This window comes from Panulirus ornatus, chromosome 57 (genome assembly GCF_036320965.1).
Source record: "Panulirus ornatus isolate Po-2019 chromosome 57, ASM3632096v1, whole genome shotgun sequence".
In the NCBI taxonomy this organism is placed as follows: Eukaryota; Metazoa; Arthropoda; class Malacostraca; order Decapoda; family Palinuridae; genus Panulirus; species Panulirus ornatus.
In genome coordinates this window covers 31,449,724-31,461,939 of record NC_092280.1, presented here as the reverse complement: position 1 = coordinate 31,461,939, position 12,216 = coordinate 31,449,724, and positions in this window count along the sequence as shown.

The window sequence follows — 12,216 nt, the reverse complement described above, 5'->3', positions numbered from 1 at the left end:
TTCACACACTTTACCTCACTCAGTCACTCATATACCAAACTCTGTATATATGTATGTAGTATGTTACTATTTTTTTTTTATTATACTTTGTTGCTGTCTCCCAAGTTAGTGAGGTAGTGCAAGGAAACAGACGAAAGAATGACCCAACCCACCCACATACACATGTATATATATATATATACCCACACATGCACATACCTATATATTTCAATGGGGTACACCTGCCATGGCTTACCCCAGATGCTTCACATGCCCAGGTTCAATCCATTGACAGCACGTCGACCCTGGTATACCACATCGTTCCAATTCACTCTATTCCTTGCACGCCTTTCACCCTCCTGCATGTTCAGGCCCATTATCGCTCAAAATCTTTTTTGCTCCATCCTTCCACCTCCAATTTGGTCTCCCACTTCTCCTCGTTCCCTCCACCTCTGACATATATATCCTCTGTCAATCTTTTCTCTCTCATTCTCTCCATGTGACCAAAACCATTTTAATACACCCTTTTCTGCTCTCAACCACACACTTTTTATTACCATACATCTCTCTTACCCTTTCATTTCTTACTCGATCATACTACCTCAAGCTAGCCCACGCTTTGCAACTATACACACACACACACACACACACACACACACACATATATATATATATATATATATATATATATATATATATATATATATATATATATATATATATATATATTTTTTTTTTTCAAACTATTCGCCATTTTCCGCATTAGCAAGGTAGCGTTAAGAACAGAGGACTGGGCCTCTGAGGAAATATCCTCCACACCTGGCCCCCTTCTCTGTTCCTTCTTTTGGGGGGGGAAAAAAAAAAAAACAGCGAGGGGAGGATTTCTAGCCCCCCTGCTTCCTCCCCTTTTAGTCGCCTTCTACGACACACAGGGAATATGTGGGAAGTATTCTTTCCCCCCTATCCCCAGGGATGATATATGTTGGGGTGAAGAGGGTGGTGAGAGTAAGTGAGCTTGGGAAGGAGACTTGTGTGAGGAAGTACCAGGAGAGACTGAGTACAGAATGGAAAAAGGTGAGAACAATGGAAGTAAGGGGAGTGGGGGAGGAATGGGATACATTTAGGGAATCAGTGATGGATTGCGCAAAAGATGCTTGTGGCATGAGAAGAGTGGGAGGTGGGTTGATTAGAAAGGGTAGTGAGTGGTGGGATGAATAAGTAAGATTATTAGTGAAAGAGAAGAGAGAGGCATTTGGACGATTTTTGCAGGGAAAAAATGTAATTGAGTGGGAGATGTATAAAAGAAAGAGAGAGGAGGTCAAGAGAAAGGTGCAAAAGGTGAAAAAGAGGGCAAATGAGAGTTGGGGTGAGAGAGTATCATTAAATTTTAGGGAGAATAAAAAGATGTTCTGGAAGGAGGTAAATAAAGTGCGTAAGACAAGGGAGCAAATGGGGAGGTGATAACAAGTAGTGGTGATGTGAGAAAGAGATGGAGTGAGTATTTTGAAGGTTTGTTGAATGTGTTTGATGACAGAGTGGCAGATATAGTGTGTTTTGGTCGAGGTGGTGTGCAAAGTGAGAGGGTTAGGGAAAATGATTTGGTAAACAGAGAAGAGGTAGTAAAAGCTTTGCGGAGGATGAAAGCCGGCAAGGCAGCAGGTTTGGATGGTATTGCAGTGGAATTTATTAAAAAAGGGGGTGACTGTATTATTGACTGGTTGGTAAGGTTATTTAATGTATGTATGACTCATGGTGAGGTGCCTGAGGATTGGCGGAATGCGTGCATAGTGCCATTGTACAAAGGCAAAGGGGATAAGAGTGAGTGCTCAAATTTCAGAGGTATAAGTTTGTTGAGTATTCCTGGTAAATTATATGGGAGGGTATTGATTGAGAGGGTGAAGGCATGTACAGAGCATCAGATTGGGGAATAGCAGTGTGGTTTCAGAAGTGGTAGAGGATGTGTGGATCAGGTGTTTGCTTTGAAGAATGTATGTGAGAAATACTTAGAAAAGCAAGTGGATTTGTATGTAGCATTTATGGATCTGGAGAAGGCATATGATAGAGTTGATAGAGATGCTCTGTGGAAGGTATTAAGAATACATGGTGTGGGAGACAAGTTGTTAGTAGCAGTGAAAAGTTTTTATCGAGGATGTAAGGCATGTGTACGTGTAGGAAGAGAGGAAAGTGATTGGTTCTCAGTGAATGTAGGTTTGCGGCAGGGGTGTGTGATGTCTCCATGGTTGTTTAATTTGTTTATGGATGGGGTTGTTAGGGAGGTGAATGCAAGAGTTTTGGAAAGAGGGGCAAGTATGAAGTCTGTTGTGGATGAGAGAGCTTGGGAAGTGAGTCAGTTGTTGTTCGCTGATGATACAGCGCTGGTGGCTGATTCATGTGAGAAACTGCAGAAGCTGGTGACTGAGTTTGGTAAAGTGTGTGATAGAAGAAAGTTAAGAGTAAATGTGAATAAGAGCAAGGTTATTAGGTACAGTAGGGTTGAGGGTCAAGTCAATTGGGAGGTAAGTTTGAATGGAGAAAAACTGGAGGAAGTAAAGTGTTTTAGATATCTGGGAGTGGATCTGGCAGCGGATGGAACCATGGAAGCGGAAGAGGATCATAGGGTGGGGGAGGGGGCGAAAATCCTGGGAGCCTTGAAGAATGTGTGGAAGTCGAGAACATTATCTCGGAAAGCAAAAATGGGTATGTTTGAAGGAATAGTGGTTCCAACAAAGTTGTATGGTTGTGAGGCGTGGGCTATGGATAGAGTTGTGTGCAGGAGGATGGATGTGCTGGAAATGAGATGTTTGAGGACAATGTGTGGTGTGAGGTGGTTTGATCGAGTAAGTAACGTAAGGGTAAGAGAGATGTGTGGAAATAAAAAGAGTGTGGTTGAGAGAGCAGAAGAGGGTGTTTTGAAATGGTTTGGGCACATGGAGAGAATGAGTGAGGAAAGATTGACCAAGAGGATATATGTGTCGGAGGTGGAGGGAATGAGGAGAAGTGTGAGACCAAATTGGAGGTGGAAAGATGGAGTGAAAAAGATTTTGTGTGATCGGGGCCTGAACATGCAGGAGGGTGAAAGGCAGGCAAGGAATAGAGTGAATTGGATCGATGTGGTAAACTGGGGTTGACGTTCTGTCAGTGGATTGAAATCAGGGCATGTGAAGCGTCTGGGGTAAACCATGGAAAGCTGTGTAGGTATGTATATTTGCGTGTGTGGACGTGTATGTATATACATGTGTATGGGGGTGGGTTGGGCCATTTCTTTCGTCTGTTTCCTTGCGCTACCTCGCAAACGCGGGAGACAGTGACAAAGCAAAAATATATAAATATATATATATATATATATATATATGGTTTCAGAAGTGGTAGAGGATGTGTGGATCAGGTGTTTGCTTTGAAGAATGTATGTAAGAAGTACTTAGAAAAGCAAATGGATTTGTATGTAGCATTTATGGATCTGGAGAAGGCATATGATAGAGTTGATAGAGATGCTCTGTGGAAGGTATTAAGAATATATGGTGTGGGAGGCACGTTGTTAGAAGCAGTGAAAAGTTTTTATCGAGGATGTAAGGCATGTGTACGTGTAGGAAGAGAGGAAAGTGATTGGTTCTCAGTGAATGTAGGTTTGTGGCAGGGGTGTGTGATGTCTCCATGGTTGTTTAATTTGTTTATGGATGGGGTTGTTAGGGAGGTGAATGCAAGAGTTTTGGAAAGAGGGGCAAGTATGAAGTCTGTTGTGGATGAGAGAGCTTGGGAAGTGAGTCAGTTGTTGTTCGCTGATGATACAGCGCCGGTGGCTGATTCATGTGAGAAACTGCAGAAGCTGGTGACTGAGTTTGGTAAAGTGTGTGAAAGAAGAAAGTTAAGAGTAAATGTGAATAAGAGCAAGGTTATTAGGTACAGTAGGGTTGAGGATCAAGTCAATTGGGAGGTAAGTTTGAATGGAGAAAAACTGGAGGAAGTAAAGTGTTTTAGATATCTGGGAGTGGATCTGGCAGCGGATGGAACCATGGAAGCGGAAGTGGAGCATAGGGTGGGGGAGGGGGCGAAAATCCTGGGAGCCTTGAAGAATGTGTGGAAGTCGAGAACATTATCTCGGAAAGCAAAAATGGGTATGTTTGAAGGAATAGTGGTTCCAACAATGTTGTATGGTTGCGAGGCGTGGGCTATGGACAGAGTTGTGCGCAGGAGGGTGGATGAGCTGGAAATGAGATGTTTGGGGACAATGTGTGGTGTGAGGTGGTATGATCGAGTAAGTAACGTAAGGGTAAGAGAGATGTGTGGAAATAAAAAGAGTGTGGTTGAGAGAGCAGAAGAGGGTGTTTTGAAATGGTTTAGGCACATGGAGAGAATGAGTGAGGAAAGATTGACCAAGAGGATATATGTGTCAGAGGTGGAGGGAACGAGGAGAAGTGGGGGACCAAATTGGAGGTGGAAAGATGGTGTGAAAAAGATTTTGTGTGATCAGCGAACAACAACTGATTCACTTCCCAAGCTCTCTCATCCCCAACAGACTTCATACTTGCCCCTCTTTCCAAAACTGTTGCATTTACCTCCCTAACAACCCCATCCATAAACAAATTAAAAAACCATGGAGACATCACACACCCCTGCCGCAAACCTACATTCACTGAGAACCAATCACTTTCCTCTCTTCCTACACGTACACATGCCTTACATCCTCGATAAAAACTTTTCACTGCTTCTAACAACTTTCCTCCCACACCATATATTCTTAATACCTTCCACAGAGCATCTCTATCAACTCTATCATATGCCTTCTCCAGATCCATAAATGCTACATACAAATCCATTTGCTTTTCTAAGTATTTCTCACATACATTCTTCAAAGCAAACACCTGATCCACACATCCTCTACCACTTCTGAAACCACACTGCTCTTCCCCAATCTGATGCTCTGTACATGCCTTCACCCTCTCAATCAAAACCCTCCCATATAATTTACCAGGAATACTCAACAAACTTATACCTCTGTAATTTGAGCACTCACTCTTATCCCCTTTGCCTTTGTACAATGGCACTATGCACGCATTCCGCCAGTCCTCAGGCACCTCACCATGAGTCATACATACATTAAATAACCTTACCAACCAGTCAACAATACAGTCACCCCCTTTTTTAATAAATTCCACTGCAATACCATCCAAACCTGCTGCCTTGCCGGCTTTCATCTTCCGCAAAGCTTTCACTACCTCTTCTCTGTTTACCAAATCATTTTCCCTAACCCTCTCACTTTGCACACCACCTCGACCAAAACACCCTATATCTGCCACTCTATCATCAAACACATTCACCAAACCTTCAAAATACTCACTCCATCTCCTTCTCACATCACCACTACTTGTTATCACCTCCCCATTTGCGCCCTTCACTGAAGTTCCCATTTGCTCCCTTGTCTTACGCACTTTATTTACCTCCTTCCAGAACATCTTTTTATTCTCCCTAAAATTTAATGATACTCTCTCACCCCAACTCTCATTTGCCCTTTTTTTCACCTCTTGCACCTTTCTCTTGACCTCCTGTCTCTTTCTTTTATACATCTCCCACTCAATTGCATTTTTTCCCTGCAAAAATCGTCCATTTCCCGCATCAGCAAGGTAGCGTTAAGAACAGAGGACTGGGCCTCTGAGGGAACATCCTCACCTGGCCCCCTTCTCTGTTCCTTTTTTTGGAAAATTAAAAAAAAAAAAAACGAGGGGAGGATTTCCAGCCCCCCGCTCCCTCCTCTTTCAGTCGCCTTCTACGACACGCAGGGAATACGTGGGAAGTATTCTTTCTCCCCTATCCCCAGGGATATATATATATATATATATATATATATATATATATATTGTTTTTTCTCCCAGCCTTGATCATCTTACGGGTAGGGGAGAAAATTCTACTTCCATATTCTATGCATGTTGTAACAAGCAACTAAGAAAGGTGGGAGAGGGGGTGCTGGTTCTCCCCTCCCTTGTATTTCACTTCTAAAAGACAGAACAGATGAAGAAGCTAAGCAAAGAGTGCTCACCCTCTTTGAATGCTGTGGCCAGGGTGTTAAATGTGTGTGGATGTAACAAACATGAGAAGAAAGGAGAGATAGTATTTTTAAGAATAGGAACCTGGTTGTTTTGGCTCTGAGTGAAACGAATCTCAAGAGTAAAGAGGAATAATGGACTGGGAATGTCTCTGTGGTTAGTCAAAGATTGCTTTGAAGCAAGAGATAATACGGAAGGGGTAGCATTACTGATCAAGATAGAGTTGTAGAAATGTGTGAAAGATATACAGAAGTGAGCTCCAGACTGATGTGGTTAAGATGAAAGTGGACTCCTGGAGATAGATGATTAGTTCTTATGCACCTGGCCTTGAGCAAGAGAATAATGATAGACAAGTCTGTTGGGAATATCTAAGTGAATACGTCAGCAGTGTTGATGCTCAGGATTACATAATAGTGATGGGCGATTTAAATACGAAAGTGAGTAATGTGGCAATTGAGGGTATAATTGAGGTGAATAGGAATAATGAATAGCTTATGTAGTTGTGTGCTGAAAAAGTTATGGTGATTGGGAATACCTAGGCTACATAGTCTAGAAGTTAGCATCCCCAGCTCCCACATCATCAGTATCGGTTTGAATCCTGTAGTTGGAGGGCATTGTCTTCTATGAAATTGCAAGCTCATCATTCTCTTTCTCTCTCTCTGTAGAGGAGAAAGAATGCTACCTCCATATTATCTTGAATGTCGTAGAAGGCAACTAAAGGGTTGGGGGTTGAATTCCTCCCATTCTTGTATTTCAATTTCTAAAAAAGGAATCAGAAGGAGTCAAGCAGAGAGTGCTCATCCTCATTGAAGGCTTAGATTGGGATGTCTGAATGTGTATAGATGTAACCAAGATGAGAAGAAATGAGAGATAGCAATATGTTTGAGGAAAGAAACCCTAGATGTCCTGGCTCTGAGTGAAGTGAAGCTTAAGGGTGAAGGGGAAGAATGGTTTGGAAACATCTTGGGATTAAAGTCAGGGGTTGGTGAGAGAAGAACTATGGAAGGAGTAGCACTACTCCTGACAGGAGCAGGAGTTGTGGGAGTTTGTGATAAAGAGTGTAAAGAAGTAAATTTTAGATTGATGCGGGTAAACGTAATGTGGCAGTTGAGGGTGTAATTAATGCGCATGGTGGTATTCAGTGTTGTGAATGGAAATTGCAAAGAGCTTATGGATTTGTGTGCTGATAAAAGACTGTTGATTGGGAATACCTAGTTTATAAAGAGATATACACATGTGAGTAGGAGAGATGGTCAGCGGGCATTATTGGATTACTTGTCAATTGATAGGCATGTAAAAGAGAGACCTTTGGATGTATATATGCTGAGGGGCAGCTAGTGGGATGTGTAACCACTATCTTGTGGAGTTGAAGGTGGAGATTTATAGAGGTTTTCAAGAAATAAGAGAACATAGTGGTAAGAGTAAGTGAGCTTGAAAAAGAGACGTAAGTGAAGAAATACTAGGAGAGATTGAGTGTAGAATGGCAAAAGGTGAGAGCAAATAAAGTAAGGGGAGTGGGTAAGGAATGGGATGTATTTAGGAAGGCAGTGACGGCAGGTGCAAGAGATGCATGTGGCACAAGAAAGGTCGGAGGTGGGTTGGTTAGAAGGAGTAGTAAGATGAAGAAGTAAAGTTTCTAGTGAAAGAGAAAAGGGAGGCATTTGGATGGTAATAAGGAAGGAGTGCAAATGACTTGGAGATGTATAAGAGAAAGTGTCAGGAAGTTAAGAGTAAGGTGCAAGGGTTAAAAAAAAGGCCAGATGAGAGTAGCAGTTAGAGAGGATCATTAAACTTTAGGGAGAATAAAAAGTCTTTTGAAAGGAGGTAAATAATGTGTGAAAGACAAAGAGAACAAATGGGAACATTGGTGAAGGGGGGAAAGTAATGACAGGTAGTGATGGAGTGAGTATTTTGAAGGAGATTGTTGAATGTGTTTGATGATAGTGGCAGATGTAGGGTGTTTTGGTTGGGCTAGTGTGCAAAGTGAGAGTCGGGGAGGTTGGTTTAGTGAAGAGAGAAGAGGTGATGAAAGCCTTGTAGAAGATGAAATCCAGCAAGGCAGCAGGAATTGATGGTATTGTAGATTGATTTATTAAGAAAGGGGGTGAATGAGTTGTAGACTGGTTGGTAAGGAAATTCATTGTATGTATGGATCACGGTGAAGTGCCTGAGGATTGGAGGTATGCATGCATAGTGCCATTGTACAGAGGCAAATGGGATAAAGATGAGTTTTCAAACTACAGAGGCTTTTGTTTGTTAGAGTATTCCTGGAAAATTTTATTGGAGGTTATTGATTAATAGGGTGAATGCATGTACAGAGCATCAGATTAAGGAGAAGCAGTGTGGTTTCAGAAGTGGTAAGAGGATTTGTGGATCAGGTGTTTGCTTTGAAGGATGTATGTGAGAAATACTTAGAAAAACAGATGGATTTGTTTGTAGCATTCATGGATCTGGAGAAGGCATATGATAGGGTTGATAGAGATGCTTTGTGGAAGGCCTTAAGAATATATGATGTGGGAGATAAGCTACTAGATGCAGTGAGGAGTTTTTATGAAGGTTGTAAGGCAAGTGTATGAGTAGGAAGAGAAGAGAGTGATTGGTTCCCAGTGAAGGTCAGTCTTTGGCAGGGGTGTGTGATGTTGGCACGTTGTTTAATTTGTTTATGGATGGGGTGGTTAAGGAGGTAATTGCAAGAGTTTTGGAGAGAGGGCGAGTATGCAGTCTGTTGTTGATGAAAGGGCCTGGAAAGTGTCAATTGTTTGGTGATTATACAGCACTGGTGCCTGATTTGTGTGAGAAACTGCTGAAGTTGGTGGAAAAGTGTGTGAAAGTTGAGAGTAAATGTGAATGACAGCAAGATTAGGTTTAGCAAGGTTGAGGGACAAGTTAGTTTGTATTGAAGATTGAATGGAGAAATATTGGAGGAAGTGAAGTGTTTTTAGATACCCGAGAGTGGACTTGGCAGTGAATGGAACCACAGAGGCATAACTGAGTCATAAGACGGGCAGGGGGTGAAGGTTCTTGGAGCAGTGAAGAATTTGTTTAGAGAGAATGTTATCTCAGAGAGCTAAAGTGGGTATGTTTGAAGGAATAGTAGTTCCAACAATATTTTATGGTTGCAAGGCATGGACTATAGAAAGAGTTGTACAGAGCAAGGCGGATGTGTTGGAAATGAAATTTTTCAGGATATTATCTTTGTGATGTGAGGTGGTTTGATTAAGTAATGAAAGTTGAGAGAGCAGGTGTGTTGAAATTGTTTGCACATATGGAGAGAATGTGTGAGGAAAGTTGAGAAAGAGGATACATGTGTGAGAGGTAGAGGTAAAACGAAGAAGCGGAAGGCCAAATTGGAGGTGGAAGGATGGAGTGAAAAATATTTTAAGTGATCAGGGCCTGAACATGCAGGGTGGTGAAAGGTCTGCACTGAATAGAGTGAATTGGAATGATCTGGTATGCTGGGGTCGATGTGCTGTCAATGGACTGAACCAGGGCATGTGAAATGTCTGGGGTAAACCGTGGAAAGGCCTGTGAGGCCTGGATGTGGATAGGGAACTGTGGTTTCGGTGCATTATACATAACAGTTAGAGAATGAGTGTGAGCAGATGGGGCCTTTCTTCGTCTGTTTCCTGGCACTACCCAGTTGAAGCAGGGGGTGGCAATGCTTTTTCCTGTAGGGCGGGGTGGCACCAGAAATGGATGAAGGCAAGCATGAAAAATGTACATGTGTATATATATGTATTACATATATGTGTATTATATGTTATGTACACATATTTGTGTGTGTGTGTGTATGTATATATGTTTGTATACGAGTGGATGGGTCTTTCTTTGTTTCCTGACTCTTCCTCACTAACATGGGAAACAGCAATCAAGTATAATAATGAAATCAACCTTAATACATACATATACATACACATATATACACATGTACATATTCATACTTGCTCAACTTCATCCATTCCCGGCACCAACCTGCCCCTCAGGAAACAGCATCGCCATCTCCTGCATCAGCGAGGTAGCATTAGGAAACAGACGAAGAAAGGCCACATCCGCTCGCACTCATTCTCTAGCTGTTGTGTAATGCACCAAATCTACAGCTCCCTAACCACATCTAAGCCCCACAGGCCTTTCCATGGTTTACCCTGGATGTTTCACATGCCCTGGTTCAGTCCATTGACAGCATGTCGACCCCAGTATACCAGATGATTCCAATTCACGCTATTCTGTGCACATCTTTCACACCTGCTTGTTCAGGTCCTATTCACTAAAACTCATTTTCGCTCCATCCTTCCACCTCCAGTTTGGTATCCTGCTTCTTCTTGTTCCCTCCACCTGACACGTATGTCCTCTTTGTCAACCTCTTCTCATCCATTCCCTTCATATGTCCCCTTTCTCCTGTATATAGGGGAGAAAGAATACTTCCCACATATTCCCTGCATGTTGTAGGTGACTAAAAGGAGTGGGAGCAGGGGTCTGGAAATCCTTCCCTCCTATTTTTCTTTTCCAAAAGAAGGAACAGAGCCATGAACTAAGTGAGAATTTTTCCCTAAGAAGCTCAAGTCATCTGTTCTTGAATCTACCACGATAATGTGGGAAATGAAAGCCGGCAAGGCAGTGGTTTTGGATGGTATTGCAGTGGAATTTATTAAAAAGGGGGGCGACTGTGTCGTTGACCGCTTGGTAAGGATATTCAATGTATGTATGGTTCATGGTGAAGTGCCTGAGGTTTGGCAGAATGCATGCATAGTGTCATTGTACAAAGGCAAAGGGGATAAAGGTGAGTGTTCAAATTATAGAGGTATAAGTTTATTGAGTATTCCTGGGAAATTATATGGGAGGGCATTGATTGAGAGGGTAAAGGCATGTACAGAGCATCAGATTGGGGAAGAGCAGTTTGGTTTCAGAAGTGGTCGAGGATGTGTGGATCAAGTGTTTGCTTTGAAGAATGTATGTGAGAAATACTTAGAAATACAGATGGATTTGTATGTAGCATGTATGGATCTGGAGAAGGCATATGAAAGAGTTGATAAGAGATGCTCTGTGGGAGGTAAGTTGCTAGAAGCAGTGAAAAGTTTTTCTTGGGGATGTAAGGCATGCGTACGAGTAGGAAGAGAGGAAAGTGATTGGTTCCTAGTGAATGTCGGTTTGTGGCAGGGCTACGTGATGTCTCCATGGTTGTTTAATTTGTTTATGGATGGGGTCGTTAGGGAGGTGACTGCAAGAGTTTTGGAGACGGGCAAGTATGCAATCTGTTGTGGATGCGAGGGCTTAGGAAGTGTGGCAGTTGTTCGCTGATGATACAGCACTGGTGGCTGATTCAGGTGAGAAACTGCAGAAGTTGGTGACTGAGTTTGGTAAAGTGTTTGAAAGAAGAAAGCTATGAGTAAATGTGAATAAGAGCAAGGTTATTAGATTCAGGGTGAGGGAGGGGGCGAAGGTTCTGGGAGCATTGAAGAATATGTGGAAGACGAGAAAGTTATCTAGGAGAGCGAAAATGGGTATGTTTTAAGGATGGTGGTTCCAACAATGTTATATGGTCATGAGGCACGAGCTATAGTTAGGGTGGATGTGTTGGAGATGAAATGTTTGAGGACAATATGTGGTTTGATAGAGTAAGTGATGAAAGGGTAAGGGAGATGTGTGATAATTAAAAGAGTGTGGTTGAGAGAGCAGAAGAGGGTGTTTTGAAATGGTTTGGTCACATGGAGAGAATGAGTGAGGAAAGATTGACAAAGAAGATATATGTGTCAGAGGTGGAGGGAGTGAGGAGAAGTGGAAGATCAAATTGGAGGTAGAAAGATGGAGTGAAAAAGATTTTGAATGATTGGGGCTTGAACATACAGGAGGGTGAAAGGCGTACAAGGAATAGAGTGAATTGGAACGATGTGGTATCCTGGGGTCGACGTGCTGTCAATGGATTGAACCAGGACATGTGAAGCCCTTTCCAAGTTTTGTGGGGCCTGGATGTGGAAAGGGAGCTGTTGTTTCGGTGCATTACACATGAAAGCTAGAGTCTGAGTGTGGATGAATGTGGCCTTTGTTCTTTCCGTGCTACCTCGCGTGCATGCGGGGGGAAAGGGGATTCTCTCCATGTGATCAAACCATTTCAAAACACCCTCTTCAGCTCTCTCAACCACACACTTTTTATTACCACACATCTCTCTTACCCTTACATTACTTATTCGATCAAACCAGGTGT